Source organism: Taeniopygia guttata, chromosome 2, assembly GCF_048771995.1.
Source record: "Taeniopygia guttata chromosome 2, bTaeGut7.mat, whole genome shotgun sequence".
NCBI lineage: Eukaryota > Metazoa > Chordata > Aves > Passeriformes > Estrildidae > Taeniopygia > Taeniopygia guttata.
In genome coordinates this window covers 6,542,844-6,564,485 of record NC_133026.1, presented here as the reverse complement: position 1 = coordinate 6,564,485, position 21,642 = coordinate 6,542,844, and the positions used below count along the sequence as shown (strand labels likewise).

General features: G+C 42.5%; 1 protein-coding gene and 1 long non-coding RNA gene across 5 annotated transcripts in view; both read left to right on the top strand.

Moving 5' to 3' along the window:
* The window catches only part of PRKAG2 (protein kinase AMP-activated non-catalytic subunit gamma 2), a 212,164-nt gene that overhangs the window by 75,900 nt on the left and 114,622 nt on the right, over positions 1–21,642 (top strand). The gene's annotated exons all lie outside the window — the stretch shown is intronic.
* On the top strand, positions 7–15,710 carry LOC140682570 (uncharacterized). Its single transcript, XR_012054414.1, has 2 exons — positions 7–4,005; positions 4,076–15,710. It is a non-coding gene; the product is annotated as an uncharacterized lncRNA (long non-coding RNA).

Below are 21,642 nucleotides of genomic sequence, written 5' to 3'. Positions count from 1 at the left end.
GTAAGTGCAGATGAGGCATGTGCTAATTGTTCATTCTCTCTTTCACTGACCGTGTGGTGTGGGTTTCTGACATGCTGGCCAGCAGATGTGACTTCTGCAGGGCCATGGACACCTCAGGGGCACCTATACAGGGCTGAGGATGGAAATCACACTCCTGTGCTTTGTTTAGAAATCCTTTGTCCACGTTTGGGAGTTTTCTGGGTGGTTTCAGCGAGGCCGGTTGGATGTCAGTGCGAGGACTTGAGAACAGCTGAAGATGTTCATGGGATGTGTGGTGGAGGGGACATGATGTCACTCAGAAGTTACAGGTTCTGTAGACCCCAAAGGGAATTTCAGCTGTGTTCTTTAATTGGTATTTATTTGCTCTATTGTATGAAGGGCAAGCGACCTTTGCTGTATGGAAATAAATTTTATTTATTTCCAGTCAAATGACCCTTATGGGGATATTTGAGCTCCTCTGTGAGAATATGAAAGGCAGAGCAAACCTCCTTGGCTCAGAGAACTTGCTATATACAGCTTTATACTGGGCAAAGATTTTAGCTCTTCAGCAGGGGTGCCATTAACACACTGCTAGAACTCAGAAATGAGCAGGATTGAGGACGTGCTTCAATTTCAAAACTTTCTTACTGGACGAAGTTTCCCAGTGCTGGTCAACAAACCAAACCTGTCTGCATGAGGGTTTGGTGGCTGTGGGAAAGAAGCAGAGTTATAGGGGAAAGAGAGGAGTAATATGTTGCTGGATTGTGAGACCACAGTGAGTTTGCTGTCTGTAAACAGAAGAAATAATGAAAAATTGTTGGCAAATCTTCTGTGACAATGTAGGTACAGAATTGGTCATTCATATACCTGTGTTGGGCTATGTGTTTCCTGCAATGCACTGATAATTTTCAGTGATTTTAAATAGTAGAGAGGGACCTTCTTGTTTTTCTTTATGAGAATTCATTTAAAAATCATTGGCTTTAATCAGAACAAGTTATTTCATAATGATTTGTGCACAAGAACACAGCAATACAAACCCATACAGGATTTTTCTCTTTGTTTATCAGAAGTGTTGCTGAAGGTTAATTGAAATGGTATCTTTTCCTCTCCTTGCTTCTCTCTAAAACACCATCAGGAGATTGAAAATAGGAGTTAGTGTTTCTGGAGGACTCAGAGAAGGCTCTAAATGTCTATTCAAGGACATTTCTTCATCCCCGCTTGAAGTTCAAGTATGCTTTTTACACTCCCCTCTTGTTAAAACTTCACAATAATTAAAATCCATGTAAGTTCTTCTTGCTTATCCAAATAGGTTGAAATATGGCCTTTAAATATTGGCAGTATTCTGCTGATGTAGTATGCAGAGAAGGGCTCTGCTGCACGAGTAGCAGCAATTTAGACTGCAGAGCAAAGCCATCCTGGGACTTTGTCATCAACTTATCTGAGCAGCCAGCACTATTTAAGTCCTAGCTAGGTACAACAGAATATTAAATAAGGGACTCTTCCAGGAGTCAGCAAAATCCTTTTGATAAGGTCACACCCCTGCCTCAGGAACAGGCTTGGAATGGGGCCATGCTATATCTGAGCTAACAGAAAATATCCATGACCCTGCTGCTGTGGGAGCCTGGCAGGAATTGCACTGGGCTTGGGTGCTCGTGGTCTTTTGTTCTTAAGGCAAGAGAGACAGCCTCCTGGAAAGGGTGTGCTGATGTTAATTGGTGTTTAAATTGATAACTCTTCTCTTCCCACAGCTTTTTGCAAAACAGAACATTTCTTATCTTAAATGCTTTCACAGCATTTCATTCTCTTACAGCGAGTCTAATGCAGACACCTGCCCTTCAATACCACATTAAATTAGATTTTATCCAGAATGTGCTAAACAGGGGGCAGCAATGAATTACACTCTTAGAGTTTACTATATTTAATTAACTTTGATAGGATTTTATTTAGCAAAACCCTTTCAGGACTTCTGGAAACTTATGGGTTAGCATTTCTGCTGTATTACTATATTTTTAAAAGCAATACTTCTGCATTCTGCTACTTTGCAAACAGAGTAACCCTATGTACTACAGAAGAGTAAAGTAATTGGTTATGTGCTACTAAAAATAAAGTCTCTGTGGCTTGAACAGCATTTCCTGAAAGACAAGACTTGTCAGACACTCCTCAGACCAGATACCTCAGACTTTTGCAGAGGTGCTGTGCTGAAGAGCTCTGAGAAAAGCTAAACCATCACGTGGCTCCACATTTCTGAAGGTGCTTAAGTGCTTCACTGCTCAAAATCGTCACAACCTATGTGATTAAAATCCCATTTTCTCAAACAGCTTGGGATGCCTGTGTTAAAAGTGAATGTGACTCAGGTTGTTTTATCAGTTCTCTGACTGAGAGTGCATTGAGTTCAGCTGGACTTGCTGTGTTTGCCTGCCTTTACATCCCTGCTGGTGCTGGATTAAATGTGTTAAAATTAAAATTAACCTTAATTAATTAAGACTGCACCCTGAGGATTACCAGCAGGTCAAGGGAGGTCATCCTCCCCCTCTGCTTGGCAGCAGTGAGACACATCAGCAGTGCTGGGTCCAGCTGTGGGCTCCCCAGTACAAGAAAGATGGGGACATACTGGTCCAGCATGGGGCCATTGCACTGGGGCTGCAGCCCGTGGGGCAGGAGGAGGAAGGAAAAGGAGGAGAAGACCTTGTGCTCTCTTCAGTTTCCTAATGGGGTTAGGACAAGACAGTGCCAGGCCCTTCAGGGATGCCCAGAGAAAGTGCAGGAGTCAGTGAGGGAAATGCCAGGAACATGTAGGAAAATGTTCTTGGAAGGGCTGGTGTGGCAGCAGGGCTCCAGAGGGGCTATGAAATTGCTGCCATGGCAGATTTTAATAAATTGACTGGACTGAGCACCCCAGTTTAAAGTTGTTTTGAGCAGGGATCAGACCAGAAATCTGCAGATGTCCCTCCCAGTGGCTCTTGTGAGAAACTCTGCACTGGAGTCCTCCCTTTAGGTTTATGGCAAATCTGTGTTTTATCCAGGCAATCAGCAATTTAAAAAAAAAAAAAAAGCATCAGATAAAAGTTCACAGGGACCTGGGGTTTGTTTTTGTCCCTCACTTTATCTGAAAGGAGTCTGTGCTGCACTCCTTTCCTGTCATCATGAGCAGTATGTGGGGGAAAGTAGGTGCAGTCTTTGTTTTAAATAACATACTCTGTCTTCCATCCACTTCCTTCTCCCACACATTGTTCAAAACATAGACTAACCTGTTACTCTGCATATTCCTTGTTTTTCTTGGAAGCAACTTCTTCCGAGCTTGTTTTCATCTTAAAGATTATGTGTGGTATTCGCAGCACTTGCTTTCCCATGTAGTTGCTCTTTTCCCAGCTAAATTATTTTGCCTTTTGAATATACACAGTTTAGGAAGGGCTAGGGTAGGACAAGGTTAAAACAAAGTGATTTGCAGATGTGAAACTTAAAATATTTTCCACTTCAAGCTGGGAGTTTAAACGTTTTGCTCATGTTCAGTATTTTCTCACTGGAGAGAGTTTCAGCAATATCCAAGGGCTCATCTTTGTGCCTCTTCCCTTTGGTCAGTATTTGGTCATAACCCCACAGCTCTGATCTGACAAAAGATTTGGCTTGACAGAAAAAAATAATACCTTCCCACAACATGTACTTGGCTGCCAGCCACTTCAGGTAGTTCATAAGTAAAGGCAGTAACCTGCTGGTTGGGGCTTCACATTCAGCCTCCCACCTTTGCAAAAAATCCACCTTAGGCCCCCATGAGAGAGGCTCTGCAGTGATGTTTTTGGGTGAGGTGTGTGCTTGGCCACTGGGGCAGCCCCTTCCCTTTGAGAAGTTCACTGCAGAAAAATCCAAGGCAGCTCTTTGCGTGCTGGGTTTCTGTACAAGTGCTCTGAAATTTAATCTTCAAACTGATTGAATTTTTCATTTCTTTTTTGTTTGAGAATTTCTTTGCACTGTTAGATTGACAGCTGAAAGCTGAATATGGATTGGGGGTGAATTAAGCCTGGCTTTGAGGTGAATATGAATATGAGGCTATGGGGTGAAACTGCATATGGAGTGGGGGTGAATTAAGCCTGGCTTTGAGGTGGTGCAGAAGGACTTTCTAGTGATATTGCCTGTACAGTGATGCTTGGTAAATCATCCCCTGAGTGCTGCCCACCTTACACCTCCCAGAGCCAGGTGCTTTCTGCAAGTGGAGATTGGCTCCAGCACCTGGACCCAGAGCTGGCTTCAGCCTGCAACAATCCAACACTGTGTGAGTGTATCAAACCCAATGAATCACAAAGGTGGTTGTGATTAATTGGGATGCAGTGGAAAATGTTGGAACTGGGTGTGATGTCAAAGCAGAGAATAAGGGATGGTTACCATGCTGGGATAGAGTTAATTTTCCTTCTAGTGCCTGGTACAGTGCTATGTTTTGGATCCAGTATGAGAATAACGTTGGTAACTGCACTGGATTTGTGTGGCCAGGTTTTGGTACTGGGGGGGAACTACAGGAGTGGCTTCTGGAAGCTTCCCCTGTGTCCAACAGAGCCAGTGCCAGATGACTCCAAGAAGGACCCCAATGCTGGACAAGGCTGAGCCCCTCAGCAACAGTGGTAGCACCTCTGGAATAACGTATTTAAGAATGGGAAAATATCCTGCACAATTGAGGATGTACAGCTCAGTACCACCTGCAGCAGCGTGGGCACATGAGCAGCCATGGAATATTAAAATAATTACATTTTAATTGGATTTAAGTGCATTAGTGTGACCTGTAGCTTGCAGTAGGCTTCCACCGAGCTGACACTGATTTCACAGATTTTTTTCAGGGACAACAGGAAGAAAAGGTGAGTGAAGAGGTGCAAGTTGAAGTTTGAGGGGCTGCAAAAAGTAATTTCAAAATTGGCATTATGGAACTGCTTCCCAGTTTGTTTTAGGCCAGCTCAAAACTGCAGGAACTGCTCTCATGAGGCACAAGTTGGGACCTGCTGCTCCAAGAGATGGTTGAGTCCTGGCTGCAGTGGGGAGGCATTTCCCATGTGTGTCACTTGTGTGAGAGGTGTAATGCCAGGAGAAAGCAGTGACACTTCTCAGTAAAGCAAGCTGGGGTGATCCAAAGTAAACACAGGAGGATGACCTGCCCTGGGAAGAAGCACAATGCAGATGACACTTTTCTTGCATGAGCTCTCCCTGCACAGCCAAAACATGTACAAATAAATGAGAACAGCTTTCTTTTACTGAATGGAAATCAGGGAGCTACCCCTGCAGATAGGCTAAACTCAGGTACCCAAAATATTTTATTAGAAGTAGATGGTTGTGTGAAATTTAAGTCATTAAAATGTACCTTTTTTGGTGGGTGTGAGTGCCTCTTTTGAAGGACATCAGAGCATTTTCCAGTGCTGCTTCTCCTTCTGAAACAATTGGTTCAAGTACCAGCAATACTCATGACACATTAATGATGTTGTCAGTTTTACCAGCAAAGGAAATCAATTAATAGGTTTCCATTGACCTAAAGTTTTGGCTTGTGGTGCATGGGATCAAAAGATAAATTTAGCTCAGAATTTAAAGTTGCTTATGGAACATTGAATTGAAAATTTCCCAGCTTTGAAACACCTTGATGCTGGTGGGCACATTTGAGTCACAGTGAGTTTTCACTGCACTTGAGAAGGAAATGTTTTTCAATATTAAGTTTTAGTGTTCTGCCTCCTCTTAATACTTTTTCCTCTCTCTGGTATTCAATACAATTAACTCTGGTGCCTAAAGTAATCCATAATGAGGACTCCTGGTGCTTCCATAATAATGGTCCAGATGGTATTTTTTTCAAAAGACTGTGAGAAGCAAGGCAGAATTGTTGTCATTTACCTTATTCATTCTAATAATTTATTTTCTTGTAGAACATCTCGTGGTTAGGTGATGCCCTCTGTGAGAAAAACCTATGACTGTACTGACTTTTACCCATAGATGGAGCAAGTAGCTCTCATTTGCAGTAACCCAGGGAAGAAATTGGGAAATCCCTGCCACACTGCTGCCAGATTGTGCTCTGATACCTTGACAGCGTTTGGATTGGGGCTGATCTCTGCTGAAATGTTTCTTCAGGCATTCAACTGAAGTTCATTGCCTCCCAAGATTTTACTCCATGTTTGTGGTATTTAGGTGACAGCTTGCAGAGAAGTGAGCTTAACCCAGGACAGGCTGTTGTGGAGGGCTGGCTGCTGGGCATTTCACTGACATTTCACCTTCCCTTTCCTCAAGCTATTTCCCATCATTACTCTTCAGGAATGTTTCCCACCATACAATGGAGTGTCCTTCCTCATGACAGCTGCTGAAATCTGAATTTGGATTTTTTTTTTTTTTTTTTGCTAAATCAATACATTCCTCCCATGGTCTTGGAGCCTCCCAGCCTTTGGACCACAACTGCAAAGACCCATCAATTCCAGCCTGCACTGAACACTGAGGCCCTCCATTTCCAGTTCTTCTCCCGAGTTCTTCCCCATCCTTCTGAATGGGCAGGCAGGTGGGATGCAGAGGGAAAGGGCAGGAGGCAGCTTTGATTTGTGGCTGTGACCCCTATGCAGGACAAGGAGGGCAAGTGGGGAAGGATAGGGCTGCTTGGTCCAGGTCTACCTTGAGGGGTGATGTAGACTCTTCCACAGTCATCCCATAAAACCTGGAAAAGGTGAAAAGCTGTTTATCTTGCTTTATTCTCCAGTAATGGTGTGCAAGGACATCTAATCATCCTTTTTCAAGCTTGCTTTGCCCTCAGAGGCAGACAAGGGGACCAGCACTGTTCATTTTAGTCTCATCTACAGCAGAAAAATGACATTTTGCAGACAAAATGTGTCAGCACTGCTGCAGCTAAGCTGGTGCTGCACACATGGCCAAAGACCAGCCACGTTCAGCACCATTTCTCCTGCCAGTTACTGATGTCTGCTGTCTGCAGCAGATGATTTGTCAGCTTAAAACGTGCCTATGGTGATTGTTCTTAGTTTATTTGGAGATTACTTTCTATCTTCCCTTTTCACTATAGTTTCTTATGGCCAGTCTTGTCTCCATATGGAGAAAACTTGTCTTGTCTCCATAGGGAGTATACTGTATATACTATATACACTATATATACTATATATATTCCTCCCATCTCTGTCTAGGCAAGGATTTTTCAGATTGTCTTCAAATTTCTAATGATCTCTATGCAGTCATTAAAAAAAAAAAAAAAAAAAAAAAATCAGTCCCTAACTTTCATTTGTAGGGTATGGGTCAAAGCTGTGACTGCATTCATTCCCATTTTTTATCTCTTTCCTGGGGTTTCAGCTGTGGAACATAACTGCACTTTTTAATAATAACCAAATTATTATTTCTTGTGATGTATGGACAAGAGCTTAGTTTTATATTTGCTCTCTTAGAGACTGCTGCTGGCATGAAGGGGAAATAGAAACTGCAGTCTGAACATCTCCAAAGGCTGATGAACTGCTGCTCTTTGTGTCTTCTGATAAAAGTTGTCTGAAGGGCATTGCTGACGTGCAGGTGACTTTCCCACACAGGCAGCAGTGTAAGCAGTAGTGAAGCTAAGGAGAGTGCTTTGCTGTCTTAAGCTGTCTAACCACAGGAAATAATTTGGAAATAAATTGTGGGGGAAATTTTTGTGGTTGTGGGCTGTTTATATTTAGCTGTCTGTATTTTACAAATCCAATAACATACGTAGGAGAAGACCATCAATTATATTTGTGAGTCCATTTTCCATTTTGATCAGTCACTTCAGAATTTGGTACCTAAGCAAGTATTTGTTTAGAAGTGCTGGAGAAATCCTATTTATTTTAGTAGGTTTGTTCACACATTTAAAAGTGCATTGCTTTTCCTGATTCTAAGTGAATGCTTGTCCTAATTCCACTGGAAAAGCATTGTGCATCCAAGATTTTTTTGCTATGTGTTTGGAGTCTGGAGGAGTAATAATGACTTAAGATATCAGATCCAAGTTTTACAGATATCATGAGTTATCAGCTTCTTAGATAAAGTGCTTGGAAAATACCTCAAAAATGGGCTGAATAAACATGATAAATTTTCACTCAATCAGTTTTCTGATCTGGAAAAATATGTAATGAAAGATCCTGATCACGAGGCAGAAAAATGCATGGATTGAGGAATACAGTGTGTGTAGTAGAATGGGTAAAATGCAGTTAAATCCCAGGCTCAGGCCAGCTCTTATGTAGCCCTTCTTGGGTCAGTGTGAGTTATGACTGAGCTTGGTCTGATTTTAAAAATAAAATAACCCCCATAAAAATGATGGTAAATTGCTGTGCATTGTGAGAGTCAGTAGGGCAAGGAGCTGATCACTATCATGTCTCAGTTTATAGGCTTTGTGGAAATGAGCCTTTGCTTTTTCAGCCTTTGGCCTGTGAAAACATCTTGGAGAGCTCTGCTGATAACCAGTGATTTGACTGAGAGGGTTTTATAGACTTCACACAGACTCTGCTACTTGCCTGCAAGGTTTTCTAGATTTGTTTGCTGCTTTCACATGTACATTGTCCCATTGACCATAAAGCCAGCTGAAGGTATCATCCCCATTTATATGGGAATTGATCACAGGCAGGCACTGCAGTGTCTCACTGAGCTGCTATAAACCATCCCCTGAGCTTCCAGCAGCTGCTTTAGCAGCTCCTCTCTTCCAGCAGTCACTGGCAGAGTCACAAACTGGGCAAGGAGAACCTGGATCATGTATTTGGATTCACTCAGGGGCTGGAGCACCTTCAAGTTGTGTAGTGATCATCTGACAGTGGAGTTGTCATTAGCCCATTTGATCTGTACAGCAAATTTTGGAGCAGGTTGGTTGGTACTGGGAGAAGGAAATGTGGAAAAGCAGAGTAAAAAGTATAAAGCTCTGCATGGTACCAGGTTTAGGATTTTTTTCCCCACTGACATAATAAATGAAATAAATATCAGTCTGAATTAGGAGATCTAGGAAGAAGTCTTTTGTTCTTGTAGTTTGACAGAGATGAAACTGCTGTGGGAATTGTGTAATTCCAACCTAGGTCACTGATCTAAGTCCTGTTCTCCTGAATCTGTGTAGTGCAGCTGAATCTTTCCATGCTGCCTTCTCCTTGACCACAGTGAGCTCATGTTGCCTTTGTCAAAGACAAGGAGAACAAAGATGCCACTTTTTAAAATTACTAGTTCAGGATTTTCTAGCCCAGTGAGTTAATTGATTTGAGGTTTACTGTGAGTAGAACAATAAACACATCAGCTGGAGAAGGCTAGAAGTCATGCTCATAGTTTAAAATGACAGACAAAGTCTTCTACTGATGTCAGAAAACAGGTCTTGGGTCTAATTTTTGGACAGTGATCTGTGATCTATTCCCATCCATCTGAACCTTTCAATAAATTTGATTGATAATCCATCAAAACTTCTGACAAGCTTCCCTGGCACAGTGTGGGACATACTGAATGAAGGACAACACTGTGCAAAGGGCTCAATAACCCAAATTCAGGTTTATAAAAGCATTTTGTTACTCACAGGCACTCACATGCATGTTAGCCAGAGGTCCATGCTCCCCAAATTTTGCACCATTTTGTGATTTGCCCTCTCTGTGCTGCACCAGGGTTGTATTGAGTGATTTGTGCTGCTGAGTGGGTGTGTGGGGATGTGGGAAAAAAAGTGGGACAGGGAAATGAAGATTCATGGGGGTACAGTGTGAAGCTGGAGTAAGCAAAAATGTTGTCGTGAATGTGATTTTGAGAGTAATGCCCTGAGTAGAAAACTTTCTGGAGGGAAGATTTTAGTCAGTAGAATAATCTCTGATTATCCATCTCTGGCAATAATCTGTGACTGGTGTTCTCACACAGTGCTGCCCCTTTGGTCTGCTTGGGTATTAGAATTTGTTATCCAGCTGAACACCTAAACCAGTGCATCTACAGAGCATTGCTGCAAGATTCAAATGGCAGAAATTAACTGGTTTATGACACTCCTAAAACCAGCAGTGGTGACTGCTACATGACAAACCTAAAGCCAGCAGAGAGCTTACAGAGGTCCCTGTGCCTGGCATCTCTAAGATGGATCTCAAGCACCTTCCCACCAGGGAAGGCTGATTCTAGAAAGGGCACCAAGTGTTCATGAAATCCAAGTTTCTTACTTTAGTTTTATAACAAAATAAAGCAAACAAAAAAAGGGTTGTGGATTGTTTGGTTTTGATTTGTTGTTGCTTTGTATTTTTTTCTATATAAACTTTCTGTTATGTCCTTTTCTTTTGCATTTCACAGAGTATTTGAACATTCTTCTGTATCTTAAAAAAAAACTCTTGTCTTAGATGATGAAAATATTAATGTGTGTAGTTGATATGTGAAACAAGTACTCAGAGGCTTTGATGATCAACCATCAAAGCACCTCAGTTCTTTAGTTAAATTATTTTGAAGCTTGCCTTGGGTTTCCTGTAAGCACACTTTGGTTGGCAGCTGTGGTGGGTTTCTTTGTAGTTTGCTTCCTGCAGCATCTCCTGCTCTGCACAGCTCTCTGAGCCCCAAATGTGAGTGAGTGCAGGGTTGGGAGCCTATGTGGGTGTGTGACACGGGCCCGTGGTGCCAAGAGCAGCTGTGCCAGACAGTGCCACGCTGTGCCAGCCCAGACTGCACCTCCCTGGCAGCTCCTACAGCGCTGTGAAACGTAGGTGCCCTCCTGTGGGCATCCCACTGCTGCTCCTTCTTGTGTGGAGAGCCTGGGATTGCCTTGCCTGCCTGGAAATGCTTTGGCTTAGGTTTTGAGCTAACAACTTTTGATTATGCTTGCTGTTGATTTGTTTTTTTGCCTTTTTTTCCAAAAAAAAAACCCTTCTAAACAATTAAAACATCAGGGACTAAAAGCATCCCTCCCTACAAAGTGTAATTTCAGCAGTTGTTCAGGAAATCAACTTCTCTCCTAATCCCAGGAGAGTTTAACATTACCTTCAGGTCAGGATGTGACACTCCATATCAAGGTAGACATTTAATTGCATTGATAAATGCATGGACCACAATGCAATTAAATGCTGGCTGAGGAACACGTGTGGAGGTAAGCCATTAATCAAATATTCTTCAACAAACACCATTATTTGGCAGTACAGAGCATTTCATTTCAGGGTCACTGTGAATGTATCAGCTTCACTGCCTGCCTGAGCTGGGCAGAAGGTCTGGTGTCAGATTTGTTTGCTTAACCTCAGTATAAGGTTTCCAAAGCTCTTCACATTCAGTCTTTCCATGAAACTGTTTAATGGTGAGAGAACTGCACTTGGCAACCTGAGCTGTAGCTCCAACAGGATGAAGCTGTTTGCACTAAAGCTTTTGCTTCAATTCCTCTTTCACACTGACATGCCCCAGAGCACTGAGCATCCAGAGGCCAAAACTGGCTTTTTTCCATGCAAAATAGAAGTGGACATCTAAATTCCACAAAAGTCAAGACTTTTTGGAGGCAAGGTGAAAGAATTTCACGTGAGCTAAAGCTTAATACAGCAGCAAGAGCAGCTACAGGTGGCAAATGGAGCCTGTGTGATTTATTCTGTGTTTAGCTTCTCTATTAGTGCTGCCTCCTTTTTGTGTGGTAGAGAAGGGGAGAGTTTGTTAAGGATTTCTGAAAGACAAGAAGCACCAGTGGCAGCTGAAACAAGTACCCAACTAATAGAAATGGGCTTTTGCCAAAGGAGTCCTCAGCAAGGCAGCACCAGCCTGAACTTGTTCAGGAGAGTGAACCTCAAAAATGAATGCATGGTTAGCTGAGTTTTTTCATCTTTTAGAAGAAAGTATTGCCTCTTGCAGCAAAGCTGGTTAAAATGTGTTTCTACCTCCATAAAAATCAAATTTTGTTGTGTTAGGTGCATTTAAAGACATTGGATTTACTGCCTCTGACTTTTTCACAGTGACACGGGAAGATTTCATTAGTGGTCTCTGACCCAGTGGAACAATTTCCAAACTTGGGTGCCTGAAATTAATGGTAAATCCCTGAGCCGTCTAAGTCAGTTGATCTGAAGAAAAAAGCAAAGACCTCCTTAAAACAAAACAAAAACACCAAACAAACAAAAAATCACCCCAAAACTACCAAACCAAAAAACCAGAAATCTTTTTGCTAATTTCAGCAATATTTGCTCATCCCCCCTGTGAAGGTGGTGAACAATAAGCAATAGTTTCCTACATGGGGATCTAAGTGTTGGGGTTTGTCCTTTAAAAGCCAGAGGGAACCCTTACTTCTGATGCAATCAAAGGCATAAATAGTAAGTAATGAGAAATATTGCTGATCTGACATCTTGTATGTGGTGTTCACATAAATCTTTCAAACAAATGGTGGGGATTAGTGCAAACCAATTTGTACAGTTCTCTAGATTTTGTTGGTCTGCCCAGTCTGCAGAAAAATAGGTGAATTATCAGCAAATTCTTTCTAGTGTCAAGGGAAGACAGGTAGGGAGAGACTTTTTAAATTTAGAGAAATGGTCAAAGCCACGGCTGTGGAGTGACAGATTTGGGCTTTGTTGCAGATGCTAAGAACATTTTTCTTTTTATCTGTTTGTTGTAGAAACAAAGACCAAAAAAGAAGCTGAGATTTAACATCTTTCTCAATTTCATTGAGAAAATTAGATATATATATACTATATAAATATATATAATAAATAGCCATTCCTTTGGGATTCCTTTGTGATGGGCCACAGTCCCTTGGAGTTTGTTTAAGCAAGAGGACTTATGCTCTGACATTATTCAGGCCATTGGAGTGAAGAATGTGTAAAAAATACTGGAATATGAAAATGCAGATAAGGAGATTAGCGTGTCGTATTTCTGTGTGTTATATGGAATATCTCCATGTTGCAATAGTCACACATATCCATGCTGTCAAATAAATCCTGAAAGATAAGGCTCTCCTGATTTTTGGGTGGTGTGGGGGGTGTGTGGAGCTTCTGTGCAAGGGAGATGTCATCAGGGAGGTTCTGCCCCATGTTGATGTGCTGCTTTTTCATTTAATCACAGAGTTGAGGGATGATGAAGAGAGCTGAAATCTCAGATTTTTTTTAAGGCAGAAAGCCCCACCAGACACTCATGGATGGTGGCTGCCTTGGGATTGTCCCCAGCCTCAGAAAGTGGCGTTGGAGGAGCACGTGGCTTTTCCAGAGGGTGGCATTTGGGGAAAGGTTCCTCACTATATGTGACTGTGCTGGCAGCTGGGGAAGCTGTGTGTGGCTGCAGTCCCCCAGTGACCCAGGAGAGGTTGTGCAGCACCCAGGAAGCCACAAGTTAGAGAAGAGGGGATTGAAGACTCTTTGGAAACTGTCCTTAAGTCAACTCTTGTTCTAACCATGGTTTCTTGGCATGGGTTTTGTTATTAAAGGCATGCCACTGCAATTAAATGCCATTAAAGTCAACCCAGCCACTGCTGAGGACTGGCCAGAAGTCATGCTGCTGTTAAAGTCACCCATCATTTTGGGATGAGCTTTGAGGCAGAGTGTCTGGAGCTTTGTTTGAAGCCACAGTGGCTACTGCAGAAAGTCCCTACAGCCCCTCTGTTTGGAGAGCTGGGATCTGGAGACAGTGAACATTGTCAGTGGAGGAGCTTACAAAGCAGAATGGGTAAAAAAATGTGTGCTGCAGAATGGGAAACTTATATCCAGTGCATGCAGCTGCTTCCCTGGAGAGCCCAGATACAAACTCAGGAAGGGCATGGACCTACAGCAGCGGTGCCAGAGCTTTGCCAAATTTGGCTCTGGTTTAGCCAAGAGAGACCAGAGAGGATCCAGCTGCCCTGGGCTGTGCTGGGAGCCTCACCTGTGCTTGGAAAAGAGAATTGGACAGTGTGATTATCAGGACTCACACCATCATTTTTGTTCCTGTATTGCATTTTGTATTTAAGAAGAGGTGTGCAGTGGGAGAAGGCTTTTCTTGTGCACAAGTTCAGTGGGAGCCTCCTGGCACTGCCTCCATGCACTGACTTTTGCATCTTCAAACACATCCAAGTGCTCTGATGATTCCAGCAACATCAGACTGGGGAAGGCAACAGCAAAAGGCATCACCACAAAATGAGCCTGTTGAGTCATCTCCACCTTTCTTTCCTCTGCCTATGATTTTCTCCATTCCAGTTTTAAAGCTGAGAAGAGGAGACATATTTTTCAGGGCTTGTTTCTGCTTCTAGGTTTCCATCCAGGTTTTTTTTTTTGTCAATGTCAAGTTTTTCTGAGTAATTTTTTTGCCAGTGCTTAAATGTTAAAATTTGGAGTGCTACAACAAGAAAGTGTCTTCTTCTCCCCACTGAGCTGTTGAAGTTGACAATGCCCAAAATCTCATGTCTGCTACTATTATAATGAGAGGGAAAACCGGATTACATTGAATAGATGAACCTCATGTGTTCACACAGCTTTGTGCTTGGCATCAGCTGGGAAGAGTTACGAGATTGTGGTACCTGTTCTTGTTGCATTCAAGCTTTATTTACCCTTTTGATATGATGCAGTCATGATGTTTAGTGTTAAAATATATGGATTTTTTAAAATGAAGAACTGGAAGAGAAAGGAGAGCGTGCCCTTTGCTTCAGCATAGCTAAACTGAGTCATTCCCCAGTACAGAAGGGCTCTGCAGGAATGGGGACCTGATGTTTGGGGTGGCATTGTTAAAAGACCTGCTTGCCTATTGAAATCAAATGACATTATTAGATAAATTAAAAAAGTTACACTAAAGAAAGTATCTGAACAGCACATAATTTCCTTTGGAAAATAGCCCTGCAGGGTGCTGAAATCTGCTGCTGTGGGGCAGCAGGATAACTGTGCTTTGTTCCTCACTTGGGAACCATGTCAGGGACCAGACTGGAAAAATTGCCTGCAGTGGATGTTTTTTAATTCTCTGTCATCTAGCTGCCAGGAAGAGGAGTTTAGTGCTGTATTTTGTATATGCACTTTGGTCCTGTTTCTGTTTCTGCATGAAGCTCTCCAAAGTCCTTCCAATTTCTTTACCATAAAGAATAAAACACTACAGTACTTCATTAAATGACATCCAGAACTCTTTTCTTCAAACACTGAAGCACAGATCAGATTAGGAGCAGAACAGTAAAGGAAAAGACTGGGAAAAATTCACTTCTCTTTGGAGTAGCTGGATTTTTGCCATCTGTGAAAACCTGGAATCCATCCACTATAACAAAAAAATTAGCAGGTACTTAATAATGCTCTTTTTTCCCAAGACTCCATGGATACCCAGCAGCAGTGATTTACTGTAAGCACTCCATGAAAAGCAATGTTAAATCCTGCTGCCTTTTGCTTTGGAGGTCATGGAGAGACAGCTGAGCAAATCTCAGCAGTGGCAAATGCAAAGCATGAAATGCTGTCACTGGGAAAGAAGGAGCCAAGTCTTAATCACATAAACAGATTCTCATATACGTTTTTCATGCTATTTTATAAAGTGTTTATGTAACTGAAAAGATTAACCTGGAAGAAAAAAAAAGGACTAGAAAAAATATTTTTATGACTTTTTATTTACAGCTTTACTATGGTTGAGGAATTAGTTTGCATTTTACAAAGCTGAAAAGTGGGGGAGGAGAGAGAAGGAGGATCTGAATAAGGAGAGATATTTGCACGGATCTCGAAATATTAAAGAAAACCTAAAATCCCAAGGAGTTACTCCTGTCAAATGCAGACATGCAGGCAAATCCGAGGTTGGAGCAGGACTCAGTATCCAGGCAACGTCAACATTTTTTGTTAAGCTACTGCCAGTGCCGCTGACAGCTTTTGCCACTTTATGGTCACATTAAAAAAAGAAAATGCCTGACATCACTGACATTCTTAGAAATTACTTTCTTGTCCATCTAGTAGATGCGAGGCTCAGCAGCTCACAGCACATGCACATCTTGCAAAAATTCCAAAAGAAAAATCCGATGATGGGTAGGAACTTGTGTTTCTCTCTAAACCTGGCACTTTGTTTCCCCAAAGTTTCTTATCCTCTGCCTTGGACACAGATACTTGCTGTGCACTGGGGAAGGAATCATGTTCAACTGAGCTGTTTATGAGCAATTTTTGCCACTTCACTGAAGGCTGCAGGGATAGAGGAGCCCTTTGCTCTTCTTTCCTCATCCTTTTTTGCATGGTGCAAAAGCCAAGGAGGTAAATGAAGTTAAGAACTTAATTAATACACTAATAATGCTAATATAGGAGGGGGATAGGCCCTTGATTTGCAGACTTAAAGGGGTGAGGTGGGACTGGTGGGCACAGAGTAGTGCAGCCTGGTGGGCTCAGTGCTGTAAGGAAAGGACACTGGTTTGCCACATCCTCAGAGAAATGCAAGTGGTTTTGTGCTAATATTGCTAACACAGTGGAGCTTTTCTTGGAGCTGAGTAGTCAAAACTGTTGAAGAGCCAGCTTCATTCTTCGCTGTGGACCAATTCAGGCTGCACCAAGCACTCTCCAGGCATGGCTGCATGTTGTGTGGCCTTGCAGCAGAAAGCAAAACCATCTGTGACAACGGGAAGCGCCTGGTGACAACAGCCAAGGAGAGGTTGTGAAGACACATGGAGCTTCCCAGTCATGAAGGGAGGTACCACAAAAATCCAGTAAAAACTTGCTGCTGACATGAAGCTGTTGAGCTCTGAAGCACATTCTGAGATGCACAGGGAGCTGCTGAGCAGCAGAAAGTCCTTTGGGCTCTGCTGGTGCCCCACACGTTCCCTCCCACGCCAGATTTGTTCAGGCTGGGATGTGGCAGGTTTGTACTAGCAGGGAGGGTAAAGGCTGTGACAGGAGCATCCCTCTCTGCTCCCAGTTTCCCCAAAACTTAGTCCATGAGCCTGAGTGGATCTTCTCCATGTTTTAGTGAAGTTTCATTAATTAATGTAGTGTAAAACTGTGAATTTTGTAGCAGGTGACTGTAAATAGGGAGAACTGAAGGGTGCAGAAGGAATTTGAAGGGCTGATTTAGGCTGGTGGTGTTGAGGGCTCTGATTCAAAGATCAGCAGGACCTTCCTAGTCAGTGCTGTGCTTGGCACAGGAGCGTGTGTCACATCTTTTAACACATGCAGGAAAAAGCACTCAGAAATTAATTTAAAGACATCTTGAGAAGCTCAGTTTTGCTGGCAATGAGCCTGGGTTTTGCTACTAAGGCCAGTAGAAGTTTGGTCTCTTGGGTTGAGGATTGGTGCTTTCCACCCTGCACTTATCCCTCTCTGAGCAATTCCTGAAGGCACAGGAATTTTGCTGTTTGCCTTTGAATGCAGAGGCTTGTAATGCATACAGGCAGCAAATAAACAGGGAGGAAAGCCAGAAACCTGTGGTCACTGTAAAAATCTACTTCTTTTGCTGTGGGTCTTTATTTTCTTTAGAATTTTTAATTAACTTTCTGGTTAATAGGAGTAGAAAAGGGATTAGTCTAAGCATGAGACTCTTGAAGTGCAGTAACATCTGAAAACAGATTTTCATCTGAAGCTCTCACAGAGGTGATGTGGGTTTTTCCTGGCTGTGCAGTTGCCTGATAGCAGAGTTTAGAATAAAACCAAAGTCTGTTAATGCCATACTCAGTCCCATTTCAGTGTTTCTTCCTCCCCTCCTCTGCCCTGAAAGTATTTTATTATGACTGGAAACAACCTGCCTGGTTTAAAGGACTGTGTGGCTTGGAGCAGTAATTTCTGTTTGTGTCTGTTAGCACAGAGGTTTTAATTTTTTTTTTTTTCTCCAGTGACGTGCTTGCAAATAAGCTGAGTGTCAGATTTGCCAGCTGCCAGGTGATGATGGAGTGGGTTTTTTCCACAAATATGTAATAATAACAAAAGTGTTCAGTCTGGAACATGGGTAGGTTTTTACAGGCTGTTTTAGGCAACCTTGACTCTGAGAGCCAGAAGTGCACCAGATGGGAGAAAGCTCCAGGCCTGTGTTAGAAATGTGCTCCTGAGAACAGAGGCACCTGAGTGAGGGACTAGGGATGGAGATTTTAGGGACAGACCAAGAAATTCAAGAGTCTCTGCTGCTGGGTATATCCAGAGCTCTGTGACCATGAGCTTCTGCTTTGTTTCTTGCTGTGGAATGTAAGGATTAGTGACAGGAGAGCTACTGGGTAGAATGCTTTCTGCTTTAAGCACTGAAACCACTGCATGAACCTGGACAAGATCTGGGGACCTGATGGCTCCCTGCAGCAAATTCTGATCATCTGTGACACTATTTTAGATCATTTTCAAATTGCTTGACAAGGTACAAATAGTATTGGGATTGACCCAATGTATTACTAAGGTAAGATTCCATTACTAAAAGAGATTCCATGATTCCAGAAGTCTCTCAGTTTGAGGCTTAATGTGTTTTGAGGAAGTGAACAGTGAAAGATGCTGGCTGCAAATTAAGTGTCAGCTGGGATGTGCCTGAGCACTGGTCCTCTGATTCATAAGGGGATCCTAAAACATAAATGACCAAGGAAACCTTGTGTAAGGAATGGCAGTGGTGTTGCCTCTTTCCCACTCTGACTTTCAAGCAGATCCCCAGGGACACAGCTGACAGCCTTTCCAGTCTCTTCCTTTATCATTAGCTGCTGTGAAAAGTTTCAGGCTGTTTTTTCTCCTGCCAGGTATTGTGTGTGCAGACTGGCAGGGTTGGCTTTTCCAGGAATATTTTCTTGCTGCCTTGTAGCTCCCGGGTTTCCAGTCCTTCTGTCATCCCAAGGCATAAAGACTCAAAGCTTTCTCTAGTTCATGTCTGTGTTGGTCCCAGCCAACCCACTGAGATTTTTCACACAATCCTAAAAATAACAACTCTGAACTTGACAGTGCTTGGTGTTTTCACTCGTACAATGAATGAACAGGGAACTTTTCACCACCCAAGCTGTTCCACACTATCCTTTGAATCAGAGGATTGTGTCTCCCACAGTCACAGGAGCTCTTTAGCTGAATCCTGGGGATCCTTTTTTCCAAATCATCTGTCTGCCAGTTACACAAATTGGTAGACTCATCAATAAATGGGAAATACTTGGGTGATTTCTAGATCATTGTCAAAAGTAAAACAATCCAGTTTTCCCATACTGTCTCTTTCTTTAACCCTTTTGTACCTTTGAAGATTGTTAAAGTGCCTCTGTACCACCTCAAAAAGCTGCAATCTGTCTTTGTCACAGTGTTTTCATCTATCTTTAAAAGTCAGTGAAGTTTCTTTTGCTATCAAAATTGCTCAGTGTCATCGGGGTGCAAAAAGTGTAAAACAAACCCCATTAAAACAAGCAACAGCAACAACAAAGCCTGGAAAAAGAATCCAGAAAGATTTTCTCTTCCAGACCTCATGTGTGTGACAATGTATATTTTCTCCTCTATATTCCCATATCTTCTGGCATATTTGAAAAACTAACCCTAGTAAACTTCCTCTCTCGATATATCATCTATATCTATATCTATATCTATATCTATATCTATATCTATATCTATATCTATATCTATATCTATATCTATCTATATCTATATATCTGTATCTATATCTAAGATGGTGGTGGTTGCTGAGATGTTTATCTTGGGAAGTTAACAGAGCTGGTTTGCCAGTTGTTCAGTTATTATGACATTAAAGCATGCAAAGCACTTGATTTTATTCATTTGCTTACGACTAATGATGCCTCTGAGTCATTAATTTTCTTGGAAAATTAAGGTAGAAAATGAAGACAGATCATGAGGGGTTTTTTGTGGATTTGTTTTCTGTGGGTTTTTGTTTTGTTTTACGGGGTGTTTTTTTGGTTGTTTGGTTTTTCTGTTTGGGTTTTTTGTTTTGATTTTTTGGGGTTTTGTGTTGTTGGGGTTTTTTTGGTTGGTTTGGTTTTGGTTTTGGTTTTGTTTTTGGTTGGTTTTGGTTTTTGGGGAATTTTAGGCAAGGATTTGGTTCTTTCTGGGTTTTTTTGGTGCAGTTTTGGGGTTTTTTAAATCCCTTGTATTATTTTTTGAAGACCTGAAGGACTGGTGTATTTTGCTAAGAATTCCTTGAACAAACAGATGAAGGGATTTGCTGCAAATCCAAAAGACTGTGCAGAGGGGTAGATTTCAGTTCAGTCCCCATCTACCTAGAGGATTCCTCCCTTTCTATTGTATTCCCCTGGCTGGAGCAATCCCACTTGTATTAAGAATGCTGCATTGGGTGATCCTGCAGGAATTTTCCCTCCTGGCATCACTCCTGTGTTTAGTTCATCAGCATGGAGTCCTGTGCAGTGTCCTTGGCCATTGATGTAGCCACACTGGCAGTGGCTGTATAATTTGTTGAAGTCCTTCCCATGGATACCCTGGCTAGTCCTTGGGATTTTGTGAGCTTTGAGCTTGAGTTCAGTGAGCAATTCAGCTCCCTGCTCCAAGACCCTGCTTTCACTGCCAAAATAACATTTATATAAACACCTCTAGGTGACCTCCATGTAGGTTTCGGGTTCTTCTGCACCACCACAGCATCAAAGAGCAGGAGAGGCACACAAATCCTCCTTTGCCCTTGAGATTCATGGGGAATGTTTTATTACTCTGGAGGTTGCTGCTCCCTTGCAGCTGAACTATGAGATCCATTTTTAATCAGCGGAGAGTGGGAGAGTCACTGGTGAAACTGCTGGAGTCAAGAATGGGAAAGGCTTCTCCAGCATTATCTAAGCATTTAGCTTTTCAAGGTGTGGTTCAATTTTTCTCCTCAGCCAGCATTTCTGTGTTGTCTCACAGGTCTAATAGAATGCTGCTGGCCACTGTCTCTGATTGTATGTATATATGTAATATAAATATAGCATATATGTCTTTATTTCACCCACTGGGGCATAGCAATGGGTCATTTTGGGGTGACTGCTTTGTGTAGGGTTGACATGCAAGGACAGCTGAGCACTGGTGCCAATTGTTGCAAACTCAGTGAGTTCCCTTCCCTTCCCTTCCCTTCCCTTCCCTTCCCTTCCCTTCCCTTCCCTTCCCTTCCCTTCCCTTCCCTTCCCTTCCCTTCCCTTCCCTTCCCTTCCCTTCCCTTCCCTTCCCTTCCCTTCCCTTCCCTTCCCTTCCCTTCCCTTCCCTTCCCTTCCCTTCCCTTCCCTTCCCTTCCCTTCCCTTCCCTTCCCTTCCCTTCCCTTCCCTTCCCTTCCCTTCCCTTCCCTTCCCTTCCCTTCCCTTCCCTTCCCTTCCCTTCCCTTCCCTTCCCTTCCCTTCCCTTCCCTTCCCTTCCCTTCCCTTCCCTTCCCTTCCCTTCCCTTCCCTTCCCTTCCCCTCCCCTCCCCTCCCCTCTCCAAAAACTGAATCAGTGCAGGCCTGTATTTCTGTAGAATTGTGATGCTCTGATTTTTAAGTCTCTTAGATTTCATGGGAGCTCAGTATTGGGATAATTGTATGAATTTCACTTTTCAGGTACTAGCCATCCCTACCACATTACTGGTTTTTTTTTAGCAATCTATGTCTTATTTCATTTGCTGACATTCCCTTTGTGATGCATTCAGTGCTGGTTTTAAGACTTTAATTTAAACTGAAGGGGGTATTTTGTTCAGCCTTACAATGCCCACTTTAACATCATTTAATCTGTTCCAATTCTGCATGAGAAGTGAAAAAGCAGTAAAGAAAGGAGGACAAGAAGAGAACAAAAAGGAGATTTGTGATATTCCAGTGAATTCTACCTCCTTCTCAAGGTTTTGTGGATCAATATATTTGAAAGACTTCATAGAAGCAAGAAGAAAGAGAAGGAAGAAGACATGAGAAAAGCCCAAGTGGAAAATGCTTCTAAAGAACTTATCTCTGCTGGTTTGGG